The following is a 16,237-nucleotide window of genomic DNA, read 5'->3' as shown; positions in this document are numbered from 1 at the left end:
AGAACGTTAGTGACACTCAACATTGTCACTAATGTTCCAGTGTGCCCCTTCTTGCTTCACGTTAAAGCCCACGTTAACTAAGTTAACGTGGCTTCTAACGTGGCTTTTGCCAACCTTCGAGAACGTTAGTGACACTTAACATTGTCACTAACGTTCCAATGTGCCCATAGGTCACACGTTAGAGTTCACGTTAACTAGATTAACGTGGCTTCTAACGTGACCACTCTTAGCCATCCCAACGTTAGTGAAAATATTGAGTATCACTAACGTTGGCCCATCCTTCATTCCTCATCGTTAGCTTCCACGTTAACCAAGTTAACGGGGAAGTTAACGTGGCTCTTGGGGTTTGTGTGGTTGCTTCAACGTTAGTGACAATGTTGAGTGTCACTAACGTTGTTGACAACTCTTCATCTCTTACGTTAGCTCCTATGTTAACCAAGTTAACATCAGAGTTAACATGGTACTTTGCACCTTAGGCCAACGTTAGTGACAATGTTGAGTGTCACTAACGTTGGCTTCTCTTCCCCCTTTAACGTTAGAGGCCACGTTAACTAGGTTAACGTGGCCATTTGTGAGCAATTTCCAACGTTAGTGACAATGTTAAGTGTCACTAACGTTGGCTCAACTTCTCTTCTCCACGTTAGAGTTCACGTTAACTTAGTTAACGTGACTCCTTAACGTGGCATTGATGGCTTTTGAGAGTGTTATTGGCAATCACTTTTCTCCTTAGCCTTGCAAGTTACTCCCATTCTTTGCTTCCTTTGTTCCTGAAATCAAGCAATAAGGTGCATCAAAGTTCTAATCCAAGTCATGGGGGATGCAATATCAATTTTGTCATTAAAATCATGTAAAATGCACAATGCATGCTTGAATCAGGATGTAAATGATTTTCTACCCAAAACTAGCTTATTTCCTAGGAAAATGCAATGAAACTACCTAAAAAAAGTAAAGAAAAGGTCAGTGAAACTGGCCAAAATGCCCTGGCATCACAACACCAAACTTAAAGCTTGCTTGTCCCTAAGCAAGTACTGGAACAAGAAAATGATGAATGGAATGCCAAGAGAAATGAGTCATTCTTGTGGAAATGATGAATGTAATCTCCAGAGAAATGAGTCATTCTTGTGGAAGTCATATTACTGATTTTATGGTGGTTTCATGCATAGCAACTTAGGTTCATTCCACTGCTAGCTTTCAGACCTTTATCATCTCCTAAAATACTCACTTTGTTATATCCCATGAGACCTTTATTTATTGATCCTTTTATTGTTATTTCAAGGGTTGTTTGTGTTCTTCAGGCTAAGTTCTCTGTAAGGGGGCAACTCTTTAAGATAAGCTTTCAGCCAGCACTCCCGAACCAGTTGGTTCAAGGTGCTAGGTGTTGAAACACCCCTAAGGACTTACTCCCTCAAGTCTCTCCCCCATCCATACACACCACAGGCATCTGGTTCATTTATTTTCTTCCTTGAGACCTTGGTGTCTAGCACCTCTTTGGGTTACTAAGTGTTCTGTAGTGAGGGTTACTCTTGATAGTGGATTTTCAGCTGATAATCCCGGGTTAGTTAACCCAAGTTACCAAGTGATAAAGCACCCCTAAGAGCTTATTCATTCAAGTAGATCCCCCACACAGGAGCACCACGAACACATGTCTTAAGGTAAACCATTGGTGCCTAGCCTTATTGCTTATTCTTTGTCTTTTGTTTTTCCCTTCCATTGTTCTTTCCCTTTTCTCTTATTAGGATCTTGTTGTTATCTTAGTCTCATGGGTATATCAAAAGTAAAGTATTCAAGATAGATAGTTGTCATCCTAACCTTTGTGGTTGAACCAACTTAGCTAACTTATGATTATCCCTCAAAGATTCATGAATACACTTCCACATTATGGGCTCCACACTGGTCTTTTGTAAACACTCATTCTCTTTTTCATTTGATTCTATGGGAACAAACATACAAATAAGTAAATGAAAGATGCAGTGACACTTAAAACCAGAATCACAGACCATGCCCAACAACAAGGTAGGGTTTAAAAACATGTTTAGACTCACTGGTAACCATTAATCAAGATTGCATTTGGGCTTCCAATATTCAAACTGTAAATACATGGAATTAAGTGACAATACAACCTTCAGATGACAACTTCTAATCGCCTTCTTTTCGTCCTCCTCCTGCTCTTTGCTTCCTCACTTCCTTGAGTGAAGGTGCACCATAAAATTCCTGTAAAGTTATTGGAAGTTGCTTGTTCCCATAGCACTTTGAGAAATAGTTAGCTTGCATGTGCTTGTGTCTTATGAACTTGATTTGGTGTGTGAACACCAAACTTAGTTCCTTGCTTAGTACACAATCTTGCATATATGCTGACAAATCATATCTTGTTGTTAACAAAACAATTATTAACTAAAGTCTAACTACATCTAAGTGGTTTCCCTCGATTGGTTAGAGCTAGCAATGCGTTTTGGGAGCGGGTGTAATTCTAACTAAATGTCCTTTTGGTGGAACACCAAACTTAGCTCCTTGCAATACAGGGGAAACAACTTGTGATCTTTATTGAAATGAAGATAAAAATGAACTACCTGAGGTTGGGTTGCCTCCCAACAAGCGCTTCTTTAGCGTCACTAGCTTGACGTTTTACTTTCATCAAGGAGGTTGGTAGTGCTTGAAGTCTTCTCCTCTGGCAGTGGACTTATATCCATTGGTTGGATCAATTATCTCTACATGCTCTAAGGAGAGAACTCTGTTGATGGTGAAAACCTTAGGTAACTGAGATGGTACAGTAGGGAGATTAGGGTAGATGTCTGTGAAGTAGGCTGAGATTACTTTATCCCCTGGAGAGAAATCTTCCGTAGGGATCTTCTTGTTCCGCCACCCCCTTGGTACTTTCTTCTTTGCCCCTGGTGCTGTTTTCTTATTCTTGGTGACCTCCTTTTTTGATGATTTTCTTATTCTTGGTGGCCTCCTTTTTTGATGAGCTTTTGTTGATGTCCTCACAAGCCTCTGGTGGCTTAGGTTCTTCCAATTTTTTCTTGACCTGTGGCACTTGCTGTTTGCCTTGTCCATCAACCCAGTGAATCTCAGGATGAGTTGGCTGTGCTTCAGTGCTTGCTTCTTCCTTTAACAGCTCATCATGATGTTTGCTTGATTCCTTGTACTCTTGGTCTTCTTCTTTGAAGACATTAAAGCTAAGCTGCTCATCATGGATTCTCAGTATTAGCTCCCCTTTCTCCACATCTATGAGTGCTCTAGCAGTAGCGAAAAATGGTCTCCCCAGTATGATTAGGTGCAGGTGACTCTCTTCCATGTCCAGGATGACAAAGTCTGTTGGGAGAAAGTATTTTCCAACTTTGTGGCATTTGCTGAATATCCTTGATGAATGGTATGTTCACATTCAAGGATGCAAACTAGTCCAAGAACCTTGAGTATATTCTCTTTCCCACAGCACCCTTAAGCAGTTGGGGAAATGGTGCATATAGTCTCAGCAGCTCCTGTTGTGAGATTTCTGGTCCTCGATGGTCTTTCTTCTCCTTCTCTACTAAGGTATCTTCAGGTTGTCCTGACAGGTTGCTTGACTTGTCTTCAATCTCCTTATCATTTGTAGTGACCATGTTGCAATCCTCCCATCTTACTTTCTTCATTTCACCTCTCGGATTCTTCTCCGTGTCACTTGGAAAGCTATCAGTGGGTCTGGGAATCTTCTCAGATAAATATCCCACTTGGAATTCCAGCTTCTTGATTGCTTCTCCCCGATTCTTCATACTGGCTCGCACCTCCTCTTTGAACACCTTATTGTCTTGAATGTCTTTGCATATGCTTTCAAGGAGGGTTTCTATCTTTGAGTTTCTGTCATCAAATGATGGTAGGTTGGAATTATGGGTAGATGGATAAGATGTGTTGATGTGGGGGTGTTGATATGTCCTCTGTGTGAATTGTTGATGAGCTGCATTGTTGTTGGAGTTGTAACGTCTCTGGTCTTGGCTTTGCTCTTGCTGATTCTCCCACCCAAAGTTTGGGTGGTTCCTCCATCCAGAGTTGTATGTCTTGGAGTATGGATCATGGTTCTGTCTAGGTGAATTCCCAATGTAGTTGGCTTGCTCAAGGTCCTTTTCTTCAACTTCTTCTTGAGTTGTTGATGAGGTGGTGATTGCTGCCACTTGGTTCCTCTCCATCTTCTTGGTGAGGTCAGCTAACTGCTTGGTAATGCGCTTGTTCTGAGCCAGCAGATCATCTACATTGTTTAGCTCCATTACCCCTCTAGTATTATCTCTTTCGGAAGCATAGAAGTAGTCATTCTCAGCTATAGTTTCAATGACATCTATGGCTTCCTCAATGGTCTTCTTCTTGTTCAAAGAACCTCCAGATGAATGGTCTACGGCCTTTTTTGATTCATATAACAGTCCTTCATAGAAGATGTGCAGCTGCACCCATTCATTAAACATATTTGGTGGACACCTTCTTGTTAAGTCTTTGAACCTTTCCCAAGCTTCATAAAGTGTCTCCCCATCTTGCTGTCTGAACGTCTGTACTTCAGTTCTCAGCCTATTGATCCTTTGCGGGGGGTAAAACCTTGCCAAAAACTTATTCACTACCTCCTCCAATTTTTTAGGCTTTCTTTTGGGAAGGATTTGAGCCATTTGAATGCCTTGTCCCTGAGTAAGAAAGGGAACAAAAGCAGCCTATAGACATCCTGGTGGACTCCATTAGACTTCACTGTGTCACAAATCCTCAAGAAGATGGTCAAGTGTTGATTCGGATCTTCTTGAGCACCTCCTCCAAATGAGCAATTATTCTGCACAAGAGTGATGAGCTGAGATTTTAGCTTGAAATTGTTGGCATGGATGGTTGGCTTTTGGATGCTACTTCCACAGTTCCCTGGGTTTGGGTTGATATAAGAGCCCAAGACTCTTCTATCCTCACCACCAGGATTTGCTCTACCTCCTCCACCATGGTTGTGAACCTCTTCGTCACGATGGTCTTCCATGGTTGTTTCAAAGTATTCTTCAAAGTGTTCTTCCTCTTCTTCAGCACCAACCACACGTTTTTCTTTTGCCTCCCTTCTTAATCTCAAGAAGGTTCTCTCAGGTTCAGAATCAAAGGAAGTTGAAGCCCCGCCTCTTTTCCCTGTCATACAACCAACAGAGTACAAGAAAAGAAAAGAAATGCAGAGAGTATTTCGTTAGGATTACTGTTAGTGTCAGTGATGCATTATATCAAACAGTTAGTGGGGTTAGTGAACTGAATTGTAAATAACAAAGAAAAACTAAGAAACATGGGAGGGGAGAAATTAACTAAGACAGAAAGCAAATTACTCAAACAGAAAATTAAATCAAACAAAACAAAAATACTCAATCTAGTGATCCTCTAATGTAATCATTGTCGATGCACAATCAATCCCCGGCAACGGCGCCATAAACTTGATCGGGGGAAAACTTGTCTCTCAACAAATCTCCATTCGGCAAGTGTACCGAATTCGTCGTCAAGTAAAAACTCACAATAGAGTGAGGTCGAATCCCACTAGGATTGATTGATCAAGCAACTTTAATTAGAGGAATGTTCTAGTTGAGCGAATCCATGAATAGAGTTGATAGTTGCAGAAAATAAAACGGCGGGAAAGTAAACGACTGAAAGTAAATTGCAGAATTGTAATTGGGCATGGGGGAATTGCTCATAAAAGTAAATTGCAGAAATTAAAGAGAATGGGTAAGATCAGAAATGGGGAGTTCATTGGGCTAAGGAGATGTTGCATTCTCCGGATCAATTTCATTCTCATCTCTTCCTCAATCAATGCACTCATTGATCTCCTTGGCAATCTTAAGTGATTGAACAATAATTTCTTGTGGTTCAATCTCTCAAATCTTGATCAATAGCCAATTCCATGGTCAATTGCTCATGAGAAGAGATAAAGTATGGTCACTGATTATACCACATGCATTTCCCAAATCAAGTGTTGAGAGAGTTATAGCCACATACCCATCCACACCTAATTTGGTCCAGCATGAGAAAGAATTTCTAGCTGATCTCTTCATTCCTCTTTCAAGGTTCCGAAGAGATCCAAGTTTGAATAGTTTCTTTTCCAAGATAACTATCCAATTGGATGAAGATCGAAAGCTTTCAAGTAAAATCAAGAGGAAAGATAGAAGAAGAATAATGAAAACTAGTATTGATCCATCGAATTACAACAGAGCTCCTTAACCCAATGAAAGGGGTTTAGTTGTTCATAGCTCTAGAAATCAAAATCAAAGATGGAGAATACATGATAAAGCTAGAAGTGCAGAGAAAGTAAAATACAAAAAGTAGTTCTATTTCCTCGCTCTCCGTCCGTCTTCTTAAACAATTCAAAGCTACCCCTATATATACTACTCTTCTAAGCTTCTAGTTGGCTCTTCAAGTCTTGGGCCTTTGGACCTTGAGTTTGAAGCAGTTCCTTTCTTCATTTGGGCTTGGCTTTACTTGCAGAGAAAAAGTGTGAAGTGGGTAGAGACTTCAGCTCAAGACGTTAGGGGTGTTTAACATTTAGTGAAGTATAAGTTTGAGAACGTTAGTGACACTTAACATTGTCACTACGTTCCAATGCACCCCTTAGCCTCACGTTAAAGCCCACGTTAACTAGGTTAACGTGGCTTCTAACGTGGCTTTTGCCAACCTTCGAGAGTGTTAGTGACACTCAACATTGTCACTAACGTTCCAGTGTGCCCCTTCTTGCTTCACGTTAAAGCCCACGTTAACTAAGTTAACGTGGCTTCTAACGTGGCTTTTGCCAACCTTCGAGAACGTTAGTGACACTCAACATTGTCACTAACGTTCCAATGTGCCCATAGGTCACACGTTAGAGTTCACGTTAACTAGATTAACGTGGCTTCTAACGTGGCCACTCTTAGCCATCCCAACGTTAGTGACAATGTTGAGTGTCACTAACGTTGGCCCATCCTTCATTCCTCATCGTTAGCTTCCACATTAACCAAGTTAACGGGGAAGTTAACGTGGCTCTTGGGGTTTGTGTGGTTGCTTCAATGTTAGTGACAATGTTGAGTGTCACTAACGTTGTCGACAACTCTTCATCTCGTACGTTAGCTCCTACGTTAACCAAGTTAATGTGGGAGTTAACGTGGTACTTTGCACCTTAGGCCAACGTTAGTGACAATGTTGAGTGTCACTAACGTTGGCTTTTCTTCCCCCTTTAACGTTAGAGGCCACGTTAACTAGGTTAACGTGGCTCCTAACATGGTCATTTGTGAGCAATTGCCAATGTTAGTGACAATGTTAAGTGTCACTAACGTTGGCTCAACTTCTCTTTTCCACGTTAGAGTTCACGTTAACTTAGTTAACGTGACTCCTTAATGTGGCATTGATGGCTTTTGAGAGTGTTATTGGCAATCACTTTTCTCCTTAGCCTTGTAAGTTACTCCCATTCTTTGCTTACTTTGTTCCTGAAATCAAGCAATAAGGTGCATCAAAGTTCTAATCCAAGTCATGGGGGATGCAATATCAATTTTGTCATTAAAATCATGCAAAATCATCATGAAATCATGTAAAATGCACATTGCATGCTTGAATCAGGATGTAAATGATTTTCTACCCAAAACTAGCTTATTTCCTAGGAAAATGCAATGAAACTACCTAAAAACAGTAAAGAAAAGGTCAGTGAAACTGGCCAAAATGCCCTGGCATCACGGTGACGCCCTATATACAGCTTGCCATAGAAAGGAGTATGAAGGATTGGATGAAGGCAGTAGGAAAGCAGAGATTCAAGAGGGATAAAGCATCTCCATATACTTATCTGAAATCCCACCAATGATTTACATAAGTATCTCTATCTTTATTTTATGTTCTATTTATCTTTTAATTATTAAAGCTCTATAACCATTTGAATCCGCCTGACTAAGATTTACAAGGTGACCATAGCTTGCTTCAAGCCAACAATCTCCGTGGGAACGACCCTTACTCACGTAAGGTTTATTACTTGGACGACCCAGTGCACTTGCTGGTTAGTTGTGCGAAGTTGTGAAGAAGAGTGATATTACAATTGTGCGTACCATGTTTTTGGCACCATTGAGATCACAATTTCGTGCACCAAGTTTTTGGCGCCGTTGCTGGGGATTGTTCGAGTTTGGACAACTGACGGTTCATCTTGTTGCTCAGATTAGGTAATTTTCTGTTCAAAAAGTTTTCAAAAATCTTTCAAAATTTTTCTTCTTTTTCATTTTTCCAAAAATAATTTTCGAAAAATCCAAAAAATTTTTATAAAATAAAAAAATCAAAAATATTTTGTGTTTCTTGGTTGAGTCTAGTGTCAATTTTTAAGTTTGGTGTCAATTGCATGTTTTAAAAATTTGTGCATTTTTTGAAAATTTCATGCATTGCTTTCTTCATGATCTTCAAGTTGTTCTTGACAAGTCTTCTTGTTTGATCTTTACATTTTATTGTTTTGTGTCTTTCCTTGTTTCTCATATGCATTCTTGAATCCTTAGTGTCTAAGCATGAAAAATTTCTAAGTTTGGCGTCTTGCATGTTTTTCTTTTCTTAAAAATTTTTCAAAATAAGTTCTTGATGTTCATCATGATCTTCAAAGTGTTCTTGGTGTTCATCTTGACATTCAAAGTGTTCTTGCATGTATCATGTGTTTTGATTCATAATTTTTATCTTTTAAGTCATTTAGTTGTTTTTCTCTCTCCTCATTAAAAATTCAAAAAAATAAAAAATATCTTTTCCTTATTTCTCTCATAAATTTCGAAATCTTTGGGTTGACTTAGTCAAAAATTTTCAAAATAATTTGTTTCTTGTTAGTCAAGTCAATATTTCAATTTCAAAAATCCTATCTTTTCGAAATCTTTTTCAAAAATAAAATCTTTTCATTTTTTATTATTTTCAAAAATTTTAAAAAATTGATTTTCAAAATCTTTTTCTTAATTTTATTTCATAATTTTCGAAAACTTTACTAACAATTAATGTGATTAATTCAAAAATTTGAAGTTTGTTACTTTCTTGTTAAGAAATGTTCAATCTTTAAATTCTAGAATCATATCTTTTAGTTTCTTATTAGTCAAGTAATCAATTTTAATTTTAAAAATAAAATCTTTTTGATTTCCTTTTCAAATCTTTTTCAAAATATATTTTCAATCATATCTCTTTAATCACATCTTTTTCAAAAATTTAATTTTAAAAATCTTTTCTAACTTCCTATCTTTTCAAAATTGATTTTGAAATCTTTTTCAACTAACTAATTGACTTTTTGTTTGTTTTACTATTTTTTATCTTTTTCAAAACCACCTAACTAATTTTCTCTCTCCCATTTTCGAAAATTCCTCACCCTTTTTCAAAATTATTTTTAATTAACTAATTGTTTTAAATTTTAATTTTATTATACTTCTTCCTTTACTTTCGAATTCTAACTAATAATTAAAATAAAAATAAAAATATTTTTCTTCTCTTTTCTTCTAATTTTCGAATTCCCTCTCTCTCTCATCTTTTCCTATTTATTTATTCATTTACTAACACTTATCTTCATCTCAAAATTTGAACCCTCTCTTCTCCTCTGTGTTTAAATTTTTCTATTCTCCTTCTTTTATTCTTTTCTTCTTCTACTCACATAAGGGAATCTCTATACTGTGACATAGAGGATTCCTCTTTTTTTTTGTTTTATTCTTTTTCATATGAGCAGGAGAAAGGACAAGGACATTCTTGTTGAAGTAGATCCTGAACCTGAAAGAACTCTGAAGAAGAAGCTAAGAGAAGGTAAAACACAACAATCCAGATAGAGAAAACCTTACAGAGAATCTCGGAAAAGAAGGAGACATGGCCGAACCCAACAACAATGCAAGGAAGATGCTTGGTGACTTTACTACACCAAATTCCAACTTACATGGAAGAAGCATCTCAATCCATTCCATTGGAGTAAACAATTTTGAGTTAAAGCATCAATTAGTTTCTCTGATGCAACAGAATTATAAGTTTCATGGACTTCCATCAGAAGATCCTTTTCACTTCTTAACTGAATTCTTGTAGATCTGTGATACTGTTAAGACCAATGGGGTTGATCCCGAGCTCTATAGGCTTATGCTTTTCCCTTTTGCTGTAAAAGATAGAGCTAGAGTATGGTTGGACTCTCAACCTAAAGATAGCCTGAACTATTGGGATAAGCTGGTCAGAACTTTCTTAGCCAAGTTCTTTCCTCCTCAAAAGCTGAGTAAGCTTAGAGTAGATGTTCAAATCTTCAGACAGAAAGAAGGTGAATCCCTCTATGAAGCTTGGGAGAGATACAAGCAACTGACCAAAAAGTGTCCTTCTGACATGCTTTCAAAATGGACAATCATGGATATATTCTATGATGGTCTGTCTGAATTGTCTAAGATGTCATTGGACCACTCTGCAGGTGGGTGATAAACCCCGATTTTGTGGTTTATCTTGTGCTTATTTTGGGGATTTTTATCAATATTTTTCACATTTATTCACAAGAAATGCATGGTTTACTGTTCACTTCCCAATGTTGCTCCATTGAAGAAAACATGCTTATTTTGTCTTAGAATTGCTATATTTTGATCCTCTTTATTGCCATTCGATGCCATGACGTATTTGTTTAGTGATTTCAGAATTAGTAGGGTAAGAATGGCTTAGAAGAGAGAAGGAAAGCATGCACAAAAGGAAGGAACATGAAGAATTGGATATTGGGAATTGCAGCATCAGCGCGCACGCGCATATCACGCGCACGCGTGGATGAAGATAGCTGGAATCGGCGCGCAAGGATGGACGCATCTGCACAGGCCAAAGAATTTCCATCGACGTGCACGCGCAACTGGCGCGCTAGCGTGGATCGCAGAAGCAATCGGCGCGAGCGCACGCATGACATGCACGCGTGGGAAGCTACACGTGACCTCATTAAAAGAAATCATGCCTGGTAATTTCTGAGGCTGAATGGGCCCAAATTCAGGCTGCTTCTGCATGGAAAAGACCCAAGGATGCTAGGGAGAAAGGGGGGATCAATCATTTTGCACTAAGACACAATTTTTCTAGTTTTCTTAGGTTCTTTTGCTCTCTAGAGGAAGAAACCCTTGTTCTTCCCTAGATCTAGCTTTGGATTGATCTTCTTTGTTGACTCTGAATTGGGTTTTGTTAATTACCACTTTTGATTACTCAATTTGAATTTCCTAGTATATTTTCACTTAGATCTTGTGTTGATTTATTGATTTTTATCAATTGTCACTTTATACCCAATTTCTGAATGTTATGAATCTTGAGTTGTTGATGTTTGATTGATGATTTTTATGTTTCATTGTATTGTTTGAACTCTTGTTAGTTAATAATTGTTAGTAGTTATTTGTTGATCTCAATTTAATTACCATTTGAACATGTCTTTTGTTAATGCTTACCAAGTGTTTAATGAATTGTTTACCTTGATTATGGAGTAGTTCTTTTTACTCTTGTTTTAGGCTAAGGGAATTGGGTAAGCTTGAGTCATTGGGTCTAATGGAATTGATGATTTGAGAGTCCTTAGTGGTCAATTTGATACCCATTAACACTATCCTACTACTAGGTTAATTAGTAGTGAGGTGCGGCCTTATGGGTTGATGTTGACCAAACCACTTGACGTACTTCAAGTTTGGAAGTATACTGAGTGAGTTCGGCTCCTTATAATTGTCAGGATATGGTTGTTAGACAAGGATGGTGACCCCAATTCCCATGCCTAACCAAGAGTTGCTTTTATCATTCATATTTGAAAACCAATTTCTCAGTTGTCTTGTTTAGTTGTAATTATTGTTTAGTCAAGAGTAGAATTAAATTGAATATGGTTTCCTTAGTTTGAATTCATTCACATCTTGCTTGTTATTTGAATTAGTTCATTACCTCTTTAAATTTATTATTTGTTAAGATTCCTAATTTACTTTCTTGTTAATGAATCACAACCCCGGATTTCCAACCAATGTTGAAATACATGTTTGCCCACTCTTCTGAGATGACCCGAGGTTTAAATACTTCGGTTATTTCATTGGGGTTTGAACTTGTGACAACCAATTCCATTCTAAATTTGATCCGCGAGGATTTTTGTTAGTAGAGCTATACTTGCAACGCAATTTTCATTAAGAAAATCTCTTCCAATACATCACCGCGTGCCTATCAAATTTTTGGCGCCGTTGCTGGAGAGTGGTTGCAACATATGCCTTAACATTGGTTGTGTGAATATGTGAATAGTGTAGATAGCTTGTTTGTTTTGTTTGTTTTCAATACTTAGTTATAGTTTAGCTTCTTTTATTTTTGTGCTATGACTTCCAAGTGTGATGACTCGGTCCCAACCAAGTTCTAGCTTAGCCAATTTTGATCCCAAGATCGAAAGAACTTTGTTACACACTCGGCAAGCTAGACAGCGGTTGGAATACACGCCTAGTACTTCGGTCTCCCTTGAGGAACATACTGAATCACTAGACGGTACCGAGAGCGATTTGGAGTCTTCTACTTCCTATTCTTCTATTGGTATTACTAATACATCTCTGCATTCTATAGGTGAACCACACATGGTGGAACCACGCCGGATCACTTTACATGAGCAATGAGCTCCGGATATTGTGCTTCAACCATTGCAAGTAAGATATCCCAACCTTGATCCAAACTTTGAATCCCGACATTTAAAGGATTTTCAGGTTGCTTGTTCTACTACTAGAAGGCATGGAGCCGATGAGGTGGCTATCATGGTCTTTGCTTTTCCCTTCTCCCTTGAAGCACAAGCAAAGACATGGTTCTATTCATTACCAGATGAGATTGCTACCAATTGGGATTTCTTGAGAAGAGAGTTTTTAAACAAATTCTTTCCACCAGAGAAGACCAACTACATCCGGAAAGAGATTTTGGGCATAATGCAAAGAGATCAAGATAGCCTGTATGAATATTGGTCTAGATTCAAGAGGTTACTAGAGTCTTGTCCACACCATGGAATGAACACTCACTTGCTCATTAGCTACTTCACCGGAGGTCTTTGTGTGGAAGATAGAAGATTGCTCACCGCTTCTAGCGGTGGTTCCCTTTCGAAGAACAAGACGGAGGGAGAAGCTTGGAGTTTGATAAAGGATGTAGCCGAAGCTACGCAACACAAAAGAGTGAGAAGTAACCCTCTCAAGGGTATGGTAGAACCGTCCCCCTCCGAAGCAAGTCTAACCAAAGCACTTGGGGATATGACCACCATTCTCACCCAATTCCAAAAGGATCAAAAGGAGTTCTAATCCATCCAAGCCGTCCAAGCCCCACCTCCAGTCGCTCAACATGAAGGCCCTCCTAAGATTTGTGGTTTGTGCTCTAGCACCACACATTACACCGATTAATGCCATCAAATTCAAGAGGAGCACGCCCTTGTAGTGGCCAATGTGAATTACAACAATCGCCTACCTTACCCTTCTCAAAGCCAAAACCACTACCTTCATGGTAGTAATCAACACCAAGGGTGGAGGGATAATGCACAAGGGAACAATCAAATCCAAAGATGGAACAACTCTTCTTTTCACCACAACAACAATTATCAAGCCAACCAAAATCACCACAACCAAAACCAAAGCAACTACACCAAGTACCAAGCACTACACCATAGACAACAATCCAACCATACCTCTCCACCTCCCACTAACCAAATTGAAGAGCTTAAAGCCGTTGTGGATAAAAGGGATGAGGGCTATAAGGCTCAATTTGAGGCCATGAATGCTCAATTGGCCAATCTTACCGAAATGATTTCAAAGATGTCTAATGCTCAATTGTTCCCTCCAACTATACCAATCAACACTCAAGTTCTTCCAACCTTCCATCCCAACCCCAACCAAACCCAAAGGGCGGTCTCAACGTTATCACACTACGGTCGGAAACTACATTGGAGGAGATACCTCCAAGGATCTTGGAAGACATTCATGAGGAGGAAGTAATTGTTGAAGCTCCACATGAAGAAGAGGAGGTAGGTAAGAGGCATGAAGAGGAAGGAGTAAACCTCAAGGAACCCAAGAGGAAAGCTCTAGTGGATGAGTCCATCCCAATTCCATTTCCTTCAATGGTGAAGAAAGCAAAGAAGACGCCAGAATTTGACATGAACATGCTTCAAGTGTTCAAGAAGGTTGAGGTAACCATACCACTTCTTGATGCTATTCAATAAATTCCAAAGTATGTGAAATTCTTGAAGGACTTGTGTACACACAAGGATAGGATAGGAGAATTGGAGACATTATCCTTGGGAAGTTCAATCTCTTCCTTGATGGAACCTATACCAAAAAAATGTGGTGACCCTGGGCCTTGTTTAGTGTCTTGTTGTATTGGTGGACACACTTTTCATGATTGCATGTGTGACCTTGGGGCTTGTGTAAGCATCATGCCGATTTCTACCTTTGTGCGGTTGAATTTAGCTCCATTGAAGAGGTTGGCAGCAAGGTTTGCCTTGGCCGATAAAAGTGTGATCACGGTGACGGGAATAGCCGAAGATGTACTTGTGGGAATCAAGGATTTGATGTTTCTGGTTGACTTTTACATCCTTGAAATGCCCCCAACAGAGAATAGAAGCTCATCCTCCATTCTACTTGGTAGACCTTTTCTTAAGACCTCTAAATTCAAGTTAGATGCCTTCATTGGTACATATTCCTTTGAGGTTGGAGACAGGACTATCAAGTTCAACTTAGAAGAAGCCATGGAACATCCTCCCGAAGAGCATTCCATTCTCCGATGTAATGTAATTGATGAAGTGGTAGCGGAAGTGCAAGATGAAGATCATGACAAGTTGTGCTACCATGTTATTGAAGAGACGGGTGATGGAGAGGGTGAACATGAAGAAGTTGTTGAGGATGAAGTTCGTGAGTCTGATGAAAAAGAACCTCATCTTGAGGCAAAGAGTGAGTTGAAGCCTCTCCCATCTCATTTGAAGTATGCTTTCTTAGAGGATAAAAAAAGTTTCTGGTCATTATTGCTTGTGATCTCTCTAGTGGGGAAGAAGAAAAGCTCCTAGATGTTCTCCGAAAGCATAAGAAAGTGATTGGTTGGAGCCTAGCCGATATTGTGGGAATTGACCCTCGCAAATGCATGCACCGTATATTTATCCAAGAAGGAGCTAGGCCGGTTAGACAACCACAAAGAAGGCTCAACCCAACCATCCTTGATGTGGTAAAGAAAGAGGTCACTAGGCTACTCGATGTGGGTATCATATACCCAATTTCTGACAGTGAATGGGTGAGCCCGATCCAGGTGGTTCCAAAGAAATCGGGCATCACGGTGGTCAAAAAGGAAGACGGAGGAGTGGTCACCAAAAGAGTACAAAATGCGTGGCGAGTATGTATTGACTATAGAAGATTGAACGCCGCTACAAGGAAGGACCACTACCCTTTGCCCTTCATTGATCAGATGCTAGACCGGTTGGCAGGTAAATCTCACTATTGCTTTCTTGATGGATTTACTGGCTACTTCCAGATTCATATTGCTCCTGAGGATCAGGAAAAGACCACATTTACTTGCCCGTTTGGCACCTTTGCTTACAAAAGGATGCCATTCAGATTATGCAATGCACCTGCTACTTTTCAGTGGTGTATGACTAGTGTCTTTTCCGATCTAATGGAGAATTGCCTGGAAGTCTTTATGGACGACTTCAGTGTTTATGGAACTTCATTTGACTGTTGTTTGGAGAACTTGGCCAAGGTTTTAGCTAGATGTGTTGACACCAACCTTGTCTTAAATTTTGAAAAATGTCATTTTATGGTAAGACAAGGTCTAGTGTTAGGACATGTAGTTTCTCATGAGGGAATTTCTGTAGACCCGGCCAAGGTCGATGTTATCACCACTTTACCTCACCCCTCATCTGTGAGGGAGGTTCGCTCGTTTTTAGGACATGCAGGATTCTACAGGCGCTTTATCAAGGATTTTAGCAAGATTGCTTTACCATTGTCGCGCCTACTCCAAAAAGATGTAGATTTTGAGTTTGATGATGGATGTGCAAAAGCTTTTGAACAGTTAAGGAGAGCTCTTACCACAGCACCGATTGTGCGAGGACCCAACTGGACATTGCCATTTGAGATAATGTGCGATGCGTCAAACCAAGCTATAGGTGCCGCTCTTGCACAGCGTGATGGTAAACTCCTTTATGTCATTGCATACTCTTCCAAAACACTTGATGTAGCACAATCTAACTATACCATTACTGAGAAAGAACTCCTAGTCATTGTTCATGCTTTAGATAAATTTAGATCTTATTTGCTAGGATCAAAGATAGTGGTATACACGAATCATGCAGCTCTGAAATACTTGTTGT

At 39.3% G+C, this 16,237-nt stretch overlaps 1 non-coding gene across 1 annotated transcript; it reads right to left on the bottom strand.

Moving 5' to 3' along the window:
- Positions 1-10,173: 10,173 nt before the first annotated feature.
- On the bottom strand, positions 10,174-10,281 carry LOC127741901 (small nucleolar RNA R71). Its single transcript, XR_008003089.1, has one exon. It is a non-coding gene; the product is annotated as a small nucleolar RNA R71 (small nucleolar RNA).
- Between the last annotated feature and the right edge of the window lie 5,956 nt (positions 10,282-16,237).

Source organism: Arachis duranensis, chromosome 9 (assembly GCF_000817695.3).
Source record: "Arachis duranensis cultivar V14167 chromosome 9, aradu.V14167.gnm2.J7QH, whole genome shotgun sequence".
In the NCBI taxonomy this organism is placed as follows: Eukaryota; Viridiplantae; Streptophyta; class Magnoliopsida; order Fabales; family Fabaceae; genus Arachis; species Arachis duranensis.
The sequence above is the reverse complement of the archived record's forward strand: the minus strand, read 5'-3'. Positions and strand labels throughout refer to the sequence as shown.